A 20,087-nucleotide genomic window follows, 5' to 3' on the forward strand; every position below is an offset into this window, starting at 1 on the left:
ATGAACCTCTTGCTATCTATCAAGGTAAGTTAAGTCTCTTCAGGCATTATTTTGGAAACATGCATACAGCCTTCTCAACTCCTATGTCAGAGTCAGCTTTCAGAATGTGTCACAGCCTTGCTTGACCATGTTGCTTTCCGTGAAATCATGGGAGACTTGTCCCTCATGGTAGCACAGCATATTAGTCCTCCAGTGTCCACGAATCTTCCTGTTCAGGCAGTTGAGCAACTTACTTAAGATATAGGATCCTGTGGGAAAGGTTCCTTGCATCCTGGATCTTGTATATCTTGAGGGGCCAGGGCCAAAATATTGTCTGTCCTCCTAGTACAGTTAACTTTCTAGTTTCGGTCTCCAAACTTTAGTTGTTAAACACCCTGAAGAGAAGATCAATGACATTAATAGTGCAGTAGGAGCAGTGAGATTAACTATTATAATTTTTTCTGGACATTTAGCACTTTGAAATATAAAGCATAGTTAGGGTTTTTATTTCTCATCAACGATGGTTATTCTACTAGTTTAATACCTGCAGAATGTTAGCAGACAATAGTTATATATTATAGAAACAAGACCAAGAGCCACACATAGTATTTTATCATGACAATAATGATGACATTTTCTTTGTAACAATGTCCATCTTAGTATGGAATAATATTTCAGCCAAACACCTCTATCTGATCACAAGACATTAAATGACATAAAAACTTTCTTATTTAATTCTTATTTGTTATCCTTTAGTAGGATGCTATCTGAAGAGAAAATATATATTGACCTATAAATGTACCTTAGGAGTTCTTAATGTCTAATCTCTAATTTTACTGTGTGACAATGTTTTGCCTGTTTGACAACTGAGCATCCCAATGCATGGTGATACATATAGCATATATCACGTAAGTTTTTAGAAAACTATTATTTATAATTATCTCAAGAGGGTTTGGCATGTATTTCTTATCACAAGTAGCTGGAGCATAAGAGAAAGGCAGATACCTGAGTTAAGATCTACCATAAATATCCTAGAAAACTTGTACACCTAGAAGGCATGAATATATATACCATGAAATAACAAAGAGTATCAATTACATGAAATCCTTTGTCCTTTGACTTTGTTTTGTACCAAGAGAATTTGCAATGAAACCTTATTATTTTCCCACAGAAATCTTACCCATTTGACCATAACCAATGTATACATATCGTAATAATAATATGGTTAGCTATGCATTTCCCACAAGGCTATGGAAATTATTGGGGTCCCCTTTGTGAACAAAGGCTGGATAAAAATTTTCCAGGCAGCTGCTCCTTTATTTACTGAGGGGAGTCCTCTCCAGTATCTTTCCTAAGCCCAAGAGTCTTTATTTAATTTCCTTAACAAATTTTTAGCTGGCCTATGAGAGCCAGAGCATAACAATTAACACATTATTTCTGACCAATGAAATATTCCTGAGTTATTATATACAGACAACAATATGTACCTTATTGACATTATTTGGATCATCTGGCAACCTGGAGGAAGCATGTCTATAGAGACATTTATCTATAAACCAACCTGAGTTACAGGCAGACATTTTTAAAAATCCAAAACGCCAAAAGACAAAAAGTGCAAACAAACACATAAGAAAAATAAGAAATTTGCAAACATTTAAAATACACAACTTAAAATTAAGACACTTTTGAGACAAAAGCTGAAACAAAGGCCAGAATTTAAGAAACAAAAACCTGAATCTATGAAACAAATGAGAGTCTATAAAACGTTACAGTCTATGAAGCAAGAGACCAAAGTTAGAAAATATGAATGAAAACCCTTATCTCTGACCAGTAATCTCGTTGGAAGACCTCCAAAATGATATAGGGAGAAGATATCTAACTCTCAAACCTGCTAGATATCCTAAACATGAGTTTGTGTTCTAAAGTTGAATCAATTCTAGGAACAATGGAGGTTAAGAGTAGGAAAAATGTATTGAGGGAATGTAAGCTTCTGTCTAAGAGAGACGGAAGGGGAACTGGAAACTGGGTTGCTCCTGTACAGTCTTACATGTAAAGATATTTTTAGTTTCTCTTGTTTTTTCACATTTTTGCAAATTAATTTAAGACTTAAATGTTGAATTATTACAGACAGCTAAGTTAGGTAGAAATATTCTAAGCAGTCAGATTGGGTTAGGCCCTTCAGGGAGTGAGAACAGAAGATGAAACACATTTCAACTGTGGCTGGAGGTACATCTGTTAAAGGCCATGCCTCAAGATGAAAATGGAATGATCAGGCCTGTGTGCCTCCCCAAGGGATAAGCAGTTCACTATAATTGGTATCACTTGGTCTAATAAAGTCCAGATAGACATGAGTCACCTGCTGGGTGACCAGGACCTCCTGATCTATCCATTCCTAAAAAGGTCTTTGTTCTTTCCTGTACTTGCTACTTGACCTGCTTCCCAATTGGAGAAATACTACCTAAGCAGCTACATTTGTAATCTTATTGGTTGATCATAGCTTTGACCATGCCATACCTACCTTGTGATTTTACTCTTTAAAACCACCTTTGAGAAGTAAGCTCCTTGGCAACCCACTTCCATATCCCTTCCTATCTCTCAGAATCCCTCTCCCTTGAGAATCTCTCTCCCTCTCTCTCTCTCTGTCTCTTCCCCTACTCTTAACCTCCGTTGTTGGTTAGAATTCTTTCTTCAACTTTGGGGAACATGAACTCCATATATCTGTCATTTAGCAGGTTGGGAGTTACTTTTATTTCTCCTATGTCATAATCAAATATTAGCAATTTGAAAATTATTTTTTTATATATAAAGTTAGAAAGAAGTGAAATAAGTGTATATTATATGGGGGATGTGTTCTAGTTTAATATTGTTCAAGAAAATGAATCAATTCTCAAGCTAATCTCTGATGTAAGTTGTTATTTTAAATTTTAAAATGCCTTATATAAGATTAAGGTGTCAATATTATTAAGGAATTAAACCTTGAATATCCTCACAAAAAAAGATGATCAGAGAGAAATTATCAATCATTACAAGCAAAATCTTTGATAATATTATTGTCATTTCTCTTTATAATTAATTCAAATGATAGCCCTGCACTAATGGGAAATGGAGGACCAAAGGGCTTTGTTATTTCAAAATTTTGAATTGCTCATATATTTGAATCAGTGGTGGTGATGTCAAGAAACAGAGATACATTTTATAACAAAATCAATATCATTCTTACAATGTGCAGCACTGTGGGACATTGTAGTCTTTGATTTTTCTTGTTAAACAAAATAATAAAAGTTCACAAATCATACATATTCATAGGTCATATTTTGAAAGTCTGAAGCAAAATAGGCCCAGATGAAAAGCAAGTACAAGTGAGTATGAGGTGTAATTGAAAACTACAGTCAATGTTTAAATAAAAATAAAATAGGATAAAAGACACTTTGCCTTTCATCCTCAAAGTACTCAAAATATTCTTTCTTGCTTGTTTGAATACACTTATGCCTTCACTCTTGGCAATGTGTGTGTGTGTGTGTGTGTGTGTGTGTGTGTGTGTGTGTGTGTTTCTGTAATAAGTTTTGTCTTTAACTTTAGGAATTCACTTTACAGTGATCACTGCATATAAATATCCTTGTATGATCCTAAGAAAAAGAAGAAAACTTTCTTTTTATCATGCTTCAGTACTCAGAGTCATTGTGTGTGTCACTCTACTAAGTTTGATCAATGCAAAGGAAAGTCTACAATAGGGAACTTAGGAGAATCGTCCTTTATTTGAAACGGTGTTAGTCATCGTGAAACAAAGTATGAAAGATAAACTGGAGACACTCAGAAAAGTGCAGTTTAGCAAATGTTAACAATACAAACTTTGTAGAGAATTAAAGCATCATGTGTTTGTGTATTTCCAAAGCTATGCCCAGAGATTTTAAGTCAATTGTCTTATATTTCCAGTAATGAGAGCTTGCTCTTTAATATTTATACTCCCTCTACATGTTCCTTAAATATTTCTAGGACAGGATAAAGAACCACAGTGAGAAAGCAAATACTTTACAGGGAAAAAAATTGGAAAAAGATACTCAGTAATAGTTCATTGGTTTACTTTATTTCAAACATCCGTGTTGCCTACAGTAACATGTGTTTCAAGAACTTGTCCTAGCAGATGGATTAACAAAAACTGATTCTTAGAGAATTATGGAAATTATATTAATGTGTTTCATGTACAAACATCTGTAAACTGTAGCGAACCAATTTTAAGGGTAACATTACAGAACACAGTATGAATTCAACAATTCAGATACAAGAAACATTTAATCAAAAAGTAATACACAGAGGACCAGGGATTTAGCTCAGTGGTGCCATCACCTGCCTCAAAAGCGCAAGAACCTGAGTTCAATCCCTGGTACCAAAGAAATAAATAATAAACAAACAAACAAACAAACAATAATACACTCGTCTAAGAAATCTTATGCAGAAGCGATTAAGTGGATGTACCACTTTTCTATCACAGTGATATAATAGGACTTTTTAACATCATTGTAAAAATAACTAAATGTAAACAATATGGATTTTGCATCTAGGTATAATCACTTCCTTATTGCTACTCTCCTTTCCCTTTTCCTTTCCATTATTCCTCTTCTCTTCTTTCCTATCATCTTCATATCTTTCTCTTCCTCTTTTCCAAAAAAGATAAATGTTTAAGCCTAATTTGTAACCACAAAGTATGTACAAGCCAACAGTGAGTGTCTGGATGGATAAAGCCTCAACATTTTGACTGTATTTGATGCCAGTCTTGTTCAACAAACATAGATTTAAATAATAAAAGTGAAGAAAAATGTTTAAAAATTGAAACATTATTATTGCATTATTATTATACATAGGGAAATAATGTACTCTTCCTCAACTTTTCATCTATATCTATGTATATTTAATCCTCTATTGACTGGGGGACATTTTTGGAGGCCTAGTTAGTATCAAGCTTACCCTAAGACTGAAGAGAGTTATTTGATTGTCACTGTACTGAAGAAAAATCAAAATACAACAGAAGGCATCACAATCTAATATGCCTCTCTTCATTAACAGATAAAAAGTAAAATCCAGAGAGCTCTATATCTTTCACAAAAACAATGTTTCTAGGTTATATATCAAGGACTGGATCCCAGGTTTCCTATCATGTCTTGCCAATACCTTTTACTACAATGCTCTACTTTAAGGAAAGCATGTTTTAGTGTGTGATTTCAGTGTTTTCATATTCCCCATTGAAATACCAAATACTAAATCTTCCATGGCAACTTTAAAATCACATCCAGATTATGACTTTGTCTCCACTAAAATTCTCCTTACTCTTCTTTATTTTTCTCTCCCTCACTTTGATTAACTGCAAGATGAAAACTTTAATTTCTGAAGAAAACAATCCAGGAATAATTTAAGAACAGAGTATCATTTAAGTTGAGATTTCTAGTACTATGGTCTTTTTGATATGGCAACTTAGGTAGGCTGAAATCTTCATTATGCTACTAAATACTAATTCAGTGCTCCTCTGAAGATGTGTTAAAAGATGTGATTTAGGTCAATGTCAACTGCGTGAAATAGGGAGATGTGTCTTGTGAGAATTTGATTCATACATTTGAAATGCCATAGGAACAATTGAGGCTTCCATGAAAAAGAAGGGGGTGCTCCTGTTCAGTTTCCTTTTGGGCCCTGAGTTCCGGTACAACTTCTTTGTATTTACCTAGATATAATACTTCTAACAACCTGTAAGTCAGTTTCTTGCTCAGCAGCCACTTCCTCTGCATGAACCATTGCCACTTTCATGACCCTCAGATTCTTCCCTGGAATCTCCCCATGTCTTATAGAAAGACAGGTGCTCCTCAACTTGTTCTGGACGCTTCTCCCCTAATGAGGACACCTTAGAAAAGCAATTGATTTGGGAGGTAATACAACACTAGTTCTCCAGCTATCAGAAGACATGGCCTTTCTCTTGCCAGCTAGTAAGCCAAAGTAGAGTGGAAAATGAGTTCCTAACTTCTTGTGTTAACCCTTGTCTTCAGGGCTCTGGAAATTTGGTCCCTTTCCTAGGCCCTGGAATAAACTTGCTGCTGTTTTTTCTGACTGTAGTTGTTCCTTGAATACCTTTCCACATTGTTGCTAGAATGTTTTTTCTAAAATATGGGATCATGCAAACTTAGAAGGGGACATGAAAAGAATTAGTATGTATTATGTCCATGAACCAGCTCATTTATAATTTCTAAAGTTGTTATCCTTTTTTCTTTTTCTTTTTTTTTTTTTAATGCTCTCTCTGATGGAAAGCCCTATTTCAACTCTTTGGAAAAACATTTTTGGGCATTCAGGTTCAGTAAGAAGCCTTCTTTGTCCTCACCACACTTAAAGATGCCTTTGCATCCATGTGAACTTTATTGTACCACGTTTCTTTGCCCCCATCTATTTAGCAGCTTGATGCTAATTTTAGTGTTCCAACTGAAATATGAGGATGTGTATATTTTTATGTCATAACATTGCCAGATATCACTCATGCAATCTTTAGCATATGGTAAGCTCTCATTGTACCTATTGAAATTTCTAGAAATAAATTGTATTCCAACTATATTTTAGCGAAATGGATTTTTGGAAGTTTTTGTGCCTAAAATTGGTTTTAAAACAGTGGTACCCAGAAGTTTGCTTCATTCATTTGGACAACTTTATAAATGTAGATATTTTAGTTTGTTTGAATTTAAAGTTTATGTAGTTGTAGTATGTATATGTTAGTTCCTTCTCTCTTTTTTCAGATTTGCTATGTTACCGAATGAGAAATTGTAATTCAAAAGAAAATAAAATATGTGAACTGAATAAACAAAATTAATTTTAAATTTTGGAATTTTTGTGACTTCTCAAACTTGTTTTAAATTTATAATTTTCCTGCAATCTTTCTCCCTTATCTAGACTCATTTGAAAGCTTTTTATAATCTTTACTATGTCACTAACTCTGAAAAGGAAGAAATAATCCATTCTACTGTAGCACACTGTCTGGTGTACAGCAGTTAATAAGTATTTATTAAATAATGAATGAACATATTATGCAAATTATGTTTTTTTTGCTGCCTCTGTAATATATTTGCTTTTATTCTTAATTTAACCATGCATTCATCTCTGAAAATTTTAAAAATGCATTTCATATTTTAATTTTTATTTTTGCAGTGCTGGGGATCAAACCTAAGCCATCACACACACTAGGCCAGCATTCTGCTATCGAGCTATGTTTCCAGCCCTGTCTCAAAAGTGTTCACATTTTTCTGATAAAGATTTTCTAGTATTTGTTACTCTAAACTCATACTTGAATAAATTTGCTACATATGTTATGCAACAGAGTAATTAGGAAGGCGCATATGATTATGTTTATTTTTAAGTCAATTTTTAATTCTTATAGAGTTTATCTAATTTTTATCATTTCATATTAGCTTTTTCTATAGAATAAAGTAAACGAAATCTTTTGATAAACATGTTATTAAAAATTTGGGTTTAGCTGGGGATTTAGCTCAGTGGTTCCACTGCCTGCTTCACAAACACAAGGACCTGAGATCGATCCTCAGTACCAAAAAAAAAAATGGCTCTAGAATCCCATCTTTCATCTTAGTCTAAATTTCTATTCTTGTAAAAATTATGGAAATGCTTTGTTTTTCTTCCTTTCTTTGATGCAGTAGCATGAATTTTCTCTGCAAATAAATTGAAACTATTTGATTTGTCTGCCTATAAGCAACAGAATAATTGATTCGTATCCTATATTTAGTGGCAGTTTGTGCAGCTCTGTCTCAAAAATCCTGGCTGTTAGATAATTTAAAATTGGTCTTTTGATTTTTGGGTTGTTTTTATTGTATGTTTTATGAGCTACATACAAACTTATTTCAAAATGGCCTTCAGCCAGGATGAAAAAAATCAATGATGCTAACTTTCTTGAAATGTAAAGATTTGTTTGTTCCTGCAGTAGCATCTTGAATCACTTTTGTTGTGTGTTCAGATATAAGTAAAAAATATATTTCTGAAAAAAGTATATTAAACGTTATATTTCAAAATGACAATTACCCATTTTTATTAAATTTGATGATGCCATAAAGATTTCCATAAATATGAAAACAAGAATATTTCTTTCAATGAAAACAAAGCTCACATTTTGCAGTGGGATCAGGGTATGAATCTTAGTTCAGTGAATGATAACAAGCAGCTTACTTTGTGTATGAGAATCCTCACAGACTAAAATGGACATAATAGTAAAGGAGGGCTCCTAGAAAACAACATTGTTCAAAGATTGGTGTGTACTGACTAATAAATAATTGTGCTATTGCTGTTATTATGTTATTATTACATAAGCAATAGCTCCTCTGTCTCCGTGTTTTGAAAAGACTTCAACATTACTTAATTCACTACTTAATTATTTTATTTAGCAACTATTATTCAAACACTGAGGCTATAGTAAGCACTTGTAAACACTGACGATACAGATACAAGGACACATTTTTATCCTTATAATATGTCCCTTCTACATATTTATATATCAGTGTGCACCCTTAAGACCAGTAGAAGGTCTTAGGTTGATGAGGACTTGCCCTCCAAGGAAGTTGTGGGAGCCTGCTCATTTCTCTCTTTTGCTTCCTGTCCATAAGATATGTTTTGATCAACCACACCATTCTCCCATGATGTACTGCCTCGCTACAAGCCTAAAAGCAATGGGACAGCTTGACCATGGCCTTCTCAATCTGAGTCAGCGTAAGTCTTCTCTTTTTTATACTGTGATCATCTCAGTTATTTGAACAGTGACAGAACCTTGACTAACAAATATATTAATTCATTTAATTCACAAAAGCCTATCACATGTATATAAAATCTGATCACATTTTATGGAGAGAAACATGAAGCAATGAAAACAAAATATAGTGAAAAATATCAAAATGGCAGTAAATAAAACTTGGATACCCCTGACATTCTAGTTTTAGCATCTTAATTCATAATTAGTAAGTCATTTTGGCTCATTGAAAAAAGAGGAACAGAAGAAAAACTTAAATATGACCAAGCTATTTCCTTATATTATAGCAAGAGTTATAATAGTAGGTAAAGCTTTAAATCTCCATCTAATTATTTCCAGTCAAATATACAATTGAAACCAGCCTATCACTCCTGTTTAATTTAACCATGTATATTACAGAAATTAAGTTTCTATTATTAAATATTCTTAGAAAATATTTTTGAAAGAAATATGATAGAACTATATGCACACATACATTAATTGCTTAGTGACGTACATATAAAATTTTCAGTATTAGATTATTCTAAGTAGTGAAAAAATACACTTGTATGGTGGATAACTTTTTCAGCTCTCTAAATTGTAGCTTTGGAAAGGATGAAAATTAATATCTCTCACTCCCAACTGTTATCCAAGGTCCTTTATTCCTTATATGAAGGAACAGAGAATGGAAGAGCTACTGGATGTGTTTCCTTAGTGGGCTGAAGAGTTAAAAGTTATCCAATCCTGCCCTTTACAGCCCCACTTATACTCAACAAAAATTTGTAAGGGCGTAAAAAGTTAAATGTTTTTATGCAGTAATGAATTGGGAGAAAATTTTTATCTCCTCTAAGGAAATAAAATAATTTCATTCCAAAATCCCAAATATAACCATGGAATTATCTCCAATACTCAATAAAACTTGATGGGCTGTCTACAGAAATAATGTAATATCCAATTAATTTGACTAATTTGTTTATCCAAAAGAGAAGCAGAGAAAGAAATATATAAAGATGAGGACATCTAGAATATAAATATTTAACTTATGATTTCGATACAAATCTCTTTAAAAAGCCTAGAAACCCTAAAAAGAAATTTGCGTATTAATCTTCAACTTGTCTCAGATAAATTTATTTTTGATTATTTAGGACATTAAAAAATGTCCTTAATCACTAGTCCCAAATAAAAAGTAAATAAGTGAGCTTGTAAAAGTGATAAAATATAATGATGCTTAACAAATTCATCATTTTCAAGTTGCATCTCAATCTAACACATACTAAAAAAATTTGAGGGCCAGAGATTTAGTTTAGTGGTGCTGTCACCTGCCTCATAACCGCAAGGTCCTGAGGCCATTCCCTGGTATAAAAACAAACAAACAAACAAACATCTTTTTTCATAGGTGACTTAAATGACTATTTAAATATATGACAATTGAAAATATTGACTTAACATTTCTACTCTTCTACCTCTTCAGTTTTTGTCTCTCTTGATTCAGATAAAACATTCACAGGAGTGACCCTGTCAGATATAAATTAAACACGTCACAATTTGTAACATAATGTTCCTCTTCCTCAGCTTGAGACAACATATCGTTTATGTTTGTGTTGCTGATTTTCATACAAAGAACTAGTCTGTGTCATATTATCTTTACATTTGTAGCACCTAACAGTGTCATGAAAAAATTAAGTGTTCATCAAAAATATTAAAACGAATGACACATAGGAACAAATGTTCTTGCAATGTAATTGTAACGAAAAGATTTTTATTCATAAGAAACTAAATACTTTAATACTGGCCTTGAAAAATTATTTGTTGCAATGATTTTTTTAAAAAAAATTAAGATTGCAAGACTCCTAATAAACATAAATCAATACGATAACTAAAGTAACACTTTACAGAACATTTTGTTTATCAATGCATAAAGCTACATTGGGCAGTGGAAAAATTTCAGCACTTTCCCAAAGCAAACAATGTTGTTTAGAGCAAAAAGAAAGCATTGATTTTAGCTAATGAATGTTTCTAAGACCCTTGCAGTACAGGATTCTTAATAGGGAGATGTTTTCTTTATAGCAACAAATAGATACAATGTTGCCTTAAAAATCCCACCTTCGGCCCTCGTTTGGTTGCCTGTGTTCAGTAAATGCAGTCTAATGTCTGCGGCTGCTGCTGCTGGTTCCAATTCTCAAATTAGAATCCATGCCCTAGAGTGGTGCAGTCAGAACATGACTGACATTGAGTGGCCATGTCGACAAGGAAGGAGAGGTGACTGGACTAATACCAATTGCACAGATCAATACTGGAGGACTGCAGACTTTCAGATTCCTCTTCCTAACCAATTTTGGTGGAAGTGCTAATGCGCACTGAAGGACACAAAGCATGGTCTAAAGTAGGAAGAAAAAACATCACTAGCCATGTTAGTTTCTATTGAATCACATGGAAGAGAATAAATACCTACTAAACGGTATTTAGTACAAAGTCCTCTTGTTTTGACTTGCTTTAGATCATTTACGCTCTCGGCCTTGCCAGTGAGGATGATCTAATGTGTTCATTGTTCATCTAATTAGTCTCTTAACCAAGCAAAGTATGAACAGCCACGCCTTCTGTAGTTTGGACAGTCTGATAGCTTTCCAGTAGTTCTTTTGGCTGGGCTGTGGGGGAGATGATAGAGGGAATGTGTAAAATCCAGATATTTCCTATTGTTTCTAATTCTGTTGACACAAATATCATGCATAGTCCATGTCTACATATAATTGTTCATTCAGTATTTTCTTAAAATGTCCTAAACTATGCTTACGTATCTTACACTATGCTTACACTATGCTTACGTATCTTGAATATTGGGACCAAGAAACAATGAAGTAAGTAATTATTACTTCTGATAGTTTAATGACAAAACTGGAATTCTAAAATGATGACGGAAGCACCATACGAAGATGGATCTCACTTACTTACTTCAGTAAAATTTTAGATTGAACAATATGTGGGCCTTACCTACATTTAGTTTTATGTTAGAGACCTTGTTTGATAAAGGCTCAGCCTTCTTTAACACATGGCTTGTGATCTTATACAAGGTTAGACAGCACGCAGTAAAAACAAAAAGAAAATAACAAAAAGGATTATTTACAGAAAAGGGCAGTAGGGAGGTTTAAAAAATTAAACATTAAACCTGGGACAGGCACATATTATTCTGTACAAAGTTCATTGGTTATAAATGTGGCCAAACCTTAGATCAATATAAATTTTAAAAAGCAGCTCCCTGTTTCTGGGAAAAGTAAGAACAAGAAGTGGGATTGTGGAATGCATGAAATGTCCAAAATTTCCTGTAGTTTGCTTTGGGGCTCAGTTAGAGGATTGATTTTCTCTATACATTACAAACTGTTTTACATATTTCCAATTTATTATTAATTAATAGTATTCCTTCTAGCCAAAATCCTTGGGAAATCCCTGTGAGGATTTTTTTTTTAGGTAAATGCTAAGGCACATAACAGAAAAGAAGGTTTTTATATGTAACATCTTCTAAATATTTAACAATGCAAAGTGTTGTGTTTGTGACACAAGATCCACTTTAGCAGACTTTTAAAAATTTAAGTCATTGAATGAACCAAATATTTCTATAGTACTAGTAACTTCATCAATAGTTGTGAGTGACGGCCTTTTGCAAGGTTTGGTCAATTGGAAATATATTTTCTGAATTTCTTTCATGTTGCTTCCCTTTCATTTCTAGCTCAAAGTTCTGGAACTAATTTTTTCCACACATAATTTCAATATAATGAGAAATTCACCAATAAAAGTCATACATTCAGAAAAAAATACTTTAGAGTCTATTTACAAACCAGGAAGGAAGTATGTAGATTTCATGCATGGAAAAACATAAATAAAATACATTTTAATCATGTAATTGTACTGTCATTTGTTTCCATGTAATTGGTGAGAAATTACATTTCTATTCATACTGTGGGGCCTCTTTTGGAATGAAGCAAATGTACTGTGAAAATGTCAGTAGCATAGTTTTGAATTATTGCTTTTAAGTACTGGGCTTTTTGGTGTTTGATCAAGTGTAAGGAATATCTGGCAGAATAATATTGATGCATAGCCTGAATTTATAAATAGCAAGTTAATTAAACAAAACATTGAAATATTTGTTAGCATAAGGTTGCTGCGATAAAGAATGATAAAACTGTGAAGTTTTCCTGCAGTTTCGTTTTCCTCAACATTTTGAGCTCATGAATTTGAATTGCTGCGTCTGGGGAAAAGTGACTGGAGGGGTCAATGCGTCTTTAGATGACTCACCTACGTGGGACAGGCCGTGGAATTCACGAATCCCATAATATTCTTACTTTATAGATCAGTTAGGAGACTATCACTTTTATTCTACAAATTCTTCAATCATCAAGACAGGAGAAAATAGTATATAGGTCATAAGTTTCACAAAGTATCAGTTTGAAAGAAAGAACATCCCTAGCTACAGTCCCTGGCATTTTGAAAGCTTTCCATCCTCCCTGCTCCTCTCACCTTTCCCATGATCACAGCACATGCACACAGGCAGAGATCAGGCCAGGGTCTGAACTTGACTTTCCTCATTCTTCAGCGGACCTCTTTCTGATGTGTAACAAACAGCTGTTATTTCACAAAAATTCATAAGAGGGCTAGTATGTTGTTTTCACTATTCAAAAATCAAAAAAAAAAAAAAAGAAGAAAGAAAGAGGAAAACAACAACATCCCAAAAGAGAAGCAGTATATGGTAGTGAAAAACAGTGCCCTGTCAAAAGAGAAGAGAGCCACATCACTAAAGGAATAAAAATATTCTTTTTGTGCTGCTTAAAACGATGTCAACATCCACAGTGCTTGGCATTTTCAAGGAAAGTGTCTCATTCCCATTAACAAGGAAACCTCCTAATTCACAAATATACACAGTAGGTGATGTGTGTTAATAGCACTCTTAGCAGCCGATAATGTGGTGCAGTTAATGTATCTCAGCTTGAATTAACTTTACCACAAGCCATTGTTTCCTTTTTATACAGCACAGAATCCTGTGGAAAAAAATCTCTTAGAATCTCACAAGGGGAATTCAATTAACATTACTCACTACTGTACAGCAACATAAAAATGGAGGCTATTTTAACCTTTCTCAAGTTTCCTGCTGATCAATTCAATGCCTTCCATTAGTTTAACTCTGGTTACCTAACTAAACTCACCTTCATTGTTCAGAAAATACCTTTTCACTTATGGAGCAGAATGTGGCTGCCGATGAAAACTCTGCAGAGTAGGCTAAACCTAAAGATGTGTGAATATACCATCTAGGTTTGTCCTTGACTTAACATAATCTAACCTGTGTATTTCAAGTCCAGGAGCATCTACTAGAGGATTTAACTCTTCAGACTCCATAACCGTCTCTTTGTCAAGTGACTCCTTTAATAGGAGCTTCCTTTACTTTTCAAAATCTTAAGGTTTTCCAGTAAAATATATTTATTTTTATTTTTTTTTTTTTTATTGAGTTTATTGGTACATTTAGGGATACAGTACAGTTACATTCATTGTTGGGATCATGTACCTTTACATGGCAAGTCTTGATTCTCATTTTTTTCCCCTTACCTCTGCCCTCCCTTCACCCCCTCCTCCCCTCCCCATCTACAAACACTTTATTTTCATCTTTTCATTCTCTCACATTTTTTTCTTTTCCCTTTTTGTTCTTCCCCTACGTATCACACCTTCCCTACACCTTTAGCTCCTTTCCTCCCATTTCTAAATGTCAGTAATCTTATTAGAATCTTATGCATTGTTGCAGAATATTCACACCAGGGAAACTATTTGGTATTTACACATGTGGGACTTATTTATTTCACTTAGGAGTATATCTTCAATATGTATCCATTTTCCTATGAATGAATCTATTCTCTCGCTCTTTATGGCTGAGTAATATTCCATTTTATAGAAAAACCACAACTTCTTTATCCAGTTTCCAACGGATGGGCAAATAGGTTGTTTCCAAGATTTAGCTATTACAAACTGTGCCGCTATAAACATGGGTGCACATACTTCTCTGTGATATGATTCTTTTAGTTCTCTTGGAAAGATACCCAACAGAGGGATGGCTGGGTCAAATGGAACCTCCAGTCCAAGCTCTTTGAGGTATCTCCATATTGATTTCCATAGTGGTTGCACTAGTCTGCACTCCCACCAACAATGGAGGAGGGTTCCTTTCTCCCCACAACCCCGCCAACATTTGTTATTGTGTGATTTCTTGATAGCAGCCATTCTTTGTGGGGTGAGGTGGAATCTCAGTGTTGTTTTCATCTGCATCTCTCGAATGACCAGTGATGTGGAACATTTTTTCATATATTTTCTTGCTGCTTTCACTTCTTTGTATGAGAAATGTCTGTTCATTTCGGATGCCCATTTTTGGATCGGGTCTTTATATTTGGGGGGACTGATTGTTTTGAGTTCTTTATATATCCTTGATAATAGTCCTTTGTCTGAGGTACAGCTGGTAAAAATTTTTTCCCACATTGTAGATTGTCTCTTAGTTCTGCTAATGGTTTCTTTTGAAGTACAGAAGCTTTTTAGTAAGATGAGATCCCAGTTGTTGATTCTTTCTGCTAGTTCCCGTGCTACTGAGGATTTGTTCATAAAGTCTTTTCCTATACCAATGTCTTCCAGAGTTCTGCCTAACTTACTTTCCAGCAAGTTTAATGTTTCTGTTTTAATATTTAGATCTTTAATCCATTTGGATTTTAATTTAGTGCATGGCGAAAGATAAGGGTCTAATTTTAATCTGTGACAGGTTGATATCCAGTTTTTCCAACACCATTTATTAAAGAGGCTATCTTTCCTCCACTGAGGATGGTGAGCTCCTTTGTCGAAGATGAGGTAGCTGAGTACATCTGCATTTGTTTTTGTGTCTTCCAGTCTGTTCCATTGATCCTCAGGCCTATTTCTTTGCCAGTACCATGCTGATTTTATCACAGTGGCTTTGTAGTATAGTTTCAAATTGGGAATTGTTACACCTGGTGCCATGTGACTGTTGCCTATAATGGCTTTTGCTATTCTAGGTCTCTTGTGGTTCCAAATGAATTTTTGGATTCTTTTTTCTAGTTCTGTGAAATATAGTGTTGGAATTTCAATTGGCATTGCATTGAATGTATATAGCAGTTTCGGTAGTATGGCCATTTTCACTATGTTGATTCTTCCTACCCAGGAGCAGGGGATATCTTTCCATTTTTTTATATCCTCTTCGATTTCTTTTTTCAGAGTGCTGTAGTTTTCAGTGTAGAGATCTTTTGTTTCTTTTGTTAGATTGATTCCTAGATACTTCATTTTTTTGGATGCTATTGTAAAAGGAATTTTTTCCCTTATTTCTCTTTCTGTCTGTCTGTTATTTGTGTATAGAAAGGCTATTGATTTTTGGGTATTCACCTTGTATCCAGATACTTTACTGAATCTGTCAATTAAGTCTAGAAGTTTTTTGGTGGAGTTTTTTGGATCTTCAATGTAGAGTATCATATCATCAGCAAATAATGATAGTTTAACTTCTTCCTTTCCTATCTTTATTGCTTTAATTTCTTTCTCTTGTCTAATTGCTGTGGCTAATGTTTCCAGAACTATATTGAAGAGAAGTGGCGATAGTGGGCATCCTTGTCTTGTTCCTGATTTTAACATGAAGGTTTTCAGTTTTTGGCCATTCAATATGATGTTGGCTGATGGTTTTTCATAAATAGCCTTTATTAAATTGAGGTATAGACCATCTATTCCAATTTTTTGCAGGGTTTTTATCATGAATGGGTGTTGAATTTTATCAAATGCTTTTTCTGCATCTATTGAGAGGATCATATGGTTTTTGTCCTTGACTTTGTTAATATAATGTATTACATTCACTGACTTTCGTATGTTGAACCACCCTTGCATCTCTGGAATAAATCCGACTTGGTCATGATGGATGATCTTCTTAATAATCCTCTGTATTCTGTTTGCTAGTATCTTATTAAGGATTTTTGCATCTATATTCATTAAGGAGATTGGTCTGTAGTTCTCCTTTTTGGTTGTATCTTTCTCTGGTTTGGGAATCAGAGTGATACTTGCTTCCAGGAATGAATTTGGAAGTATAGCTTCTCTTTCAATTTCATTGAAAAGTTTGAAGAGTAATGGTAGTAGTTCTTCTCTAAATGTCTTGTAAAATTCAGCAGTGAATCCATCAGGGCCTGGGCTTTTCTTTGTTGGTAAGTTTTTAATTACATTTTCAATTTCACTGATTGTGATTGGGGTGTTTAAAATGTTTTTATCTTCTTCGTTCAACTTTGGTAATTCATAAGTATCTAGAAATCTGTCCATTTCTTCTGTGTTTTCCATTTTATTAGAGTACAGGTTCTCAAAGTAGGTGTTCATGATCCTCTGGATTTCTTTCGGATCTGTTGTGACTTCGCCTTTTTCATTCCTAATTGCATGGATCTGAGCCTTTTCTTTCCTTTTTTTGATAAGATTAGCTAAGGGTTTGTCAATTTTATTTATTCTTTCAAAAAACCAGCTCTTTGTTTCATTTATTTTTTGTATCGTTTTCTTAATTTCAATTGCATTGATTTCTGCTCGGATCTTTATAATTTCCTCTCTTGTTCGAGCTTTGGGTTTTTCTTGCTCTTGTTTTTCTAGGAGTCTAAGTTTCATCGTTAAGTTGTTTATTTGAGCCCGCTCTGTTTTCCTAGTGTGGGCATTCAATGTTATGAATTTTCCACGTAGAACTGCTTTCATTGTGTCCCAAAGATTCCTGTATGTTGTATTGGCATTCTCATTTATTTGTAAAAACTGTCTAATTTCTTCTTTAATTTCCTCTGTAATCCATTGATTGTTTAGGAGAGTGTTGTTCAGTTTCCATGTGCTTGTGAAGTTTCTATAGTTTCTTGTGCTATTGATGTCTAGTTTGATTGCACTATGATCTGATAATAAACAGGGGATGACTTCAATTTTTTTGCATTTATTTAGACCTGTTTTGTGAGCCAGTATGTGGTCTATTTTGGAGAATGATCCATGTGCAGCCGAAAAGAATGTATATTCTGGTTTTTGGGGGTGGAATACTCTATAAACATCTATTAAGTCCATGTGTTCCAAAGCTTGGTTCAGTTCTATTATTTCATTGTTGATTTTCTGCCTAGTAGATCTGTCAATTTGTGATAGTGGGGTATTTAAATCCCCCACTACAATTGTATTAGTGCTTATTTGGTTTTTCATGTTACTTAATATTTGTTTTATATAGTTGGGGGCATTTATATTTGGTGCATATATGTTTATGATTGTCAGCTCTTCCTCTTGAATTGTTCCCTTTACAAGGATGTAGTGTCCTTCTTTGTCTCTCTTAATGAGTTTTGGTTTGAAATTTACTTTATCTGAGAATAAGATTGCTACCCCTGCTTTTTTCTGGACTCCTGACGCATGGAGAATTGTTTTCCATCCTTTCACTTTCAGTCTATGGACTTCCTTTTGCACTAGGTGTGTTTCTTGTATACAACATATTGTTGGATTTTGCTTCTTAATCCATTCTGCCAATCTGTTTCTCTTGATTGGTGAATTGAGGCCATTAACATTGATGGTTACAACTGATATATTTTGACTTATTCTTGTCATGTTTTTGTCCATTTGTTGACTCTTTTTACTTTTTCTCCCATCTCCTTTTAGTTTCTTGCCTTGCCTATTTGATTTGGTCTGTTGGGCCTCATGTTATTGTGAATTTCGTTGTCCTTTTCTAGGATATTGTTTAGAATTCCTTGCAGTGCTGGTTTGGTGTTCATGAAATTTCTCAGGTGCTCTTTGTCGTGGAAGTATTTTATTTCCCCATCTATTTTGAAAGAGAGTTTTGCAGGATACAAAAGTCTAGGTTGGAGATTCTTTTCTTTTAGGACTTGGAATACCTCACTCCAGGCTCTCCTTGACCTAAGGGTTTGTGTTGAAAAGTCTGCTGTGATTCTAATGGGCTTCCCTTTGCATGTGATTTGTTTCTTTTCTCTTACTGCTTGTAGTATTTTGTTTTTCTGTTGGATTTCTGGAATCTTGATTATTATATGTCTAGGTGTAGATTTTTTTTGATCGTGGCTAGTTGGGGTTCTATATGCCTCACTTATCTGTATGTCTAATTCTTCCCTTCTGTTTGGGAAGTTTTCTGTCATTAATTCTGTGAAGAGCTTTTTTATATCATTTGTGTTTTCTCCTGTTTTTTCATGAATTCCTATCAGTCTTATGTTATTTTTCTTTGTATCGTCTAGGAGTTGTTGGATTGATTTCTCATGATCCCTTACTGTTTTTAATAGACCTCTTTTTTCACGGTCACTGACTGCTATCCTATCTTCTATATCTGAAATTCTATCTTCGCAATCTTTTATTCTGTTTCGTACACTTTCAATAGAGTTTTTAATCTCCTGGATATCTGTTTGAATCTGTTTTATGGATTCCATTTCTTTCCTCTGTTGGGCATTCATTGTTTCCATGTCTTTCTTATGCTGAGTCTTCATGGCTTCTATCACAGTCTTGAGCTCATCTATTTTTTTCTCAGTTTCTGCTCTAGAGTCTCGAATCATGACTTCTATTTTGCTCATCATCTCTCTGGCTAGCTGGGAAATTATTTCTGATTTGAATTTTTCTAGAGCCTGATTGATCAATTTTGTTACCTCCTGTGCTATGGGTCCAGGGAGTCCTGTTGGTTCACTATCAGACTTTTCATCCTCATTTGTCCTACTATTTGCTATTGGTGAACTGGATATTTGTTTTTGTGTCTTGCTTAAGTGTTTTCTCATTTTTATTTTTATTGTTGGGTTGTCCTTCTTTAATTTCTGGGTATTACTTAAATCTTCCTAATATAGTTGCGTTTTAGCTTTTGAGTTTCTAATGACTCATAGACATTCTCGTTTTCATAATATCAGAGAAAACAACTCTTTAAATCAATCACCACTCTTTGTCCCAATTGATACATTCAGCAGCCCAATAGGATCAGGCACAGCTTGCCAACTGACCACTTATGGTAGTCATTAATGTATCACCTTTAACTCATGTGAATTAGATTAATTTCAAGAAGCAGCTCATAGTATGTTTGCAGTGAATATTCTTTTCAATATGGCATCTTTACCATTTAGGATGGGGGGTTCGACTTAGAACAAGAGGATTAGATAAGTGAAAGAATTAGAGCAGGTTTGAAGTGAATCCAGAGGTTGTAGAATTACCTTACTATCTTTACAAAGCTATTAAGTTCAGGGGGGATAGAGAGAGTGCAGGAATAAGGACAGGAATATATCCCCTTAACAGTAACAGGCGCTTGCCTTCCCTTGAAGGTACAGAGCCATGAGTGAGGTAAAATGACTGGAGAAAAGAACATAAAGAGAAACCC

This window comes from Fukomys damarensis, unplaced genomic scaffold (assembly GCF_012274545.1).
Source record: "Fukomys damarensis isolate Sample0158 unplaced genomic scaffold, DMR_v1.0_HiC HiC_scaffold_35, whole genome shotgun sequence".
NCBI classification, from domain to species: Eukaryota; Metazoa; Chordata; class Mammalia; order Rodentia; family Bathyergidae; genus Fukomys; species Fukomys damarensis.